General features: G+C 45.2%; 1 pseudogene; it reads right to left on the bottom strand.

Moving 5' to 3' along the window:
• Nucleotides 1-593: 593 nt before the first annotated feature.
• LOC124723881 lies at nucleotides 594-711 on the bottom strand (annotated as a pseudogene).
• Nucleotides 712-1,131: the final 420 nt, after the last annotated feature.

The following is a 1,131-nucleotide window of genomic DNA, read 5'->3' as shown; positions in this document are numbered from 1 at the left end:
GAGAGAACCAATTTAGGAATTCTATAGTGCACGAGAAAACCAATGGGGGAGTCAAATTCCGGATTGATAGCGATCTCCGACATCTAACCATGACAACTACTATTACTATAGATTGGATCGTGGTTTAAGTGTGTGTGTTTAGTGCTTCTCTACATATCGCAGCACGCATGTGTTTGGTATGAGCAGGCATAGCCTGTGCAGGTGTGGGTCTCTCCAATGGCCACTGCAGAAGGGGGCTACCATGCAGTCAGCGAACAGCGCGTGTCTCGCCATCGCTAATTTGTGTGATCAGTAGGATTTTTTTTCAACAGATATGTTTAGTGGAACATTGTGCTGGAGGAGGGTGTTTGTGATCTCAAACGTTGGTGAATACAAGAGCCCAACATATTTAGCACTACGTCTTCAGGCCTCAAGTGGCCCATCGGGACCATTCGACAGCCGTATCATCCTCAGATGAGGATGCGTATAGGAGCGACGTGTGGTCAGCAAACCGCTCTCCCGGTCGTTATGATGGGTTTCTGTGACCGGAGCCGCTACTATTCGGTCGAGTAGCTCCTCAATTGGCATCACGAGGCTGAGTGCACCCCAAAAAATGGCAACAGCACATGGCGACCCAGATGGTCACCCATCCAAATGCCGGACACGCCCGACAGCGCTTAACTTCGGTGATCTGACGGGAACCGGTGTATCCACTGCGGCAAGGCCGTTGCCAGACATATTTAGCGCTATGATCTATTTGTGGTGGAAATTTCATTAATTGATTTGAATAATATTTGTGGGTGATACTCGAATGTTGAAAATATGTTTTATTATGAAGAAGGATCATCGTAATGTTGTAAGGTGGAAGTGAGTGTTTTAAGCGATCTATTTGACTAGTGTAAATTATTAATCAATTAATTTGATAGGATAGTGCCAAGGGCTTATTTCATTCTATTTTTTATATCGAAACTGAGCCAGCTCTCCCTTTGTCTCCAGCGTTGACCAATATGAATACTGTATTCTGAGGAGAGATGAAAACCTCTTCTGCGTGTTTCAGGACATTGGTTCACAGAGACAAACAGGGAGTGGCCTCTTGAGAAAGAGACAGGAAACAAATCCTGAATTTGCCAATCAACAGAATGTCGCAACTTG

Source organism: Schistocerca piceifrons, chromosome X, assembly GCF_021461385.2.
Source record: "Schistocerca piceifrons isolate TAMUIC-IGC-003096 chromosome X, iqSchPice1.1, whole genome shotgun sequence".
NCBI lineage: Eukaryota > Metazoa > Arthropoda > Insecta > Orthoptera > Acrididae > Schistocerca > Schistocerca piceifrons.
Note: the sequence above shows the minus strand (reverse complement) of the source record. Positions and strands in the feature narration are given on the sequence as shown.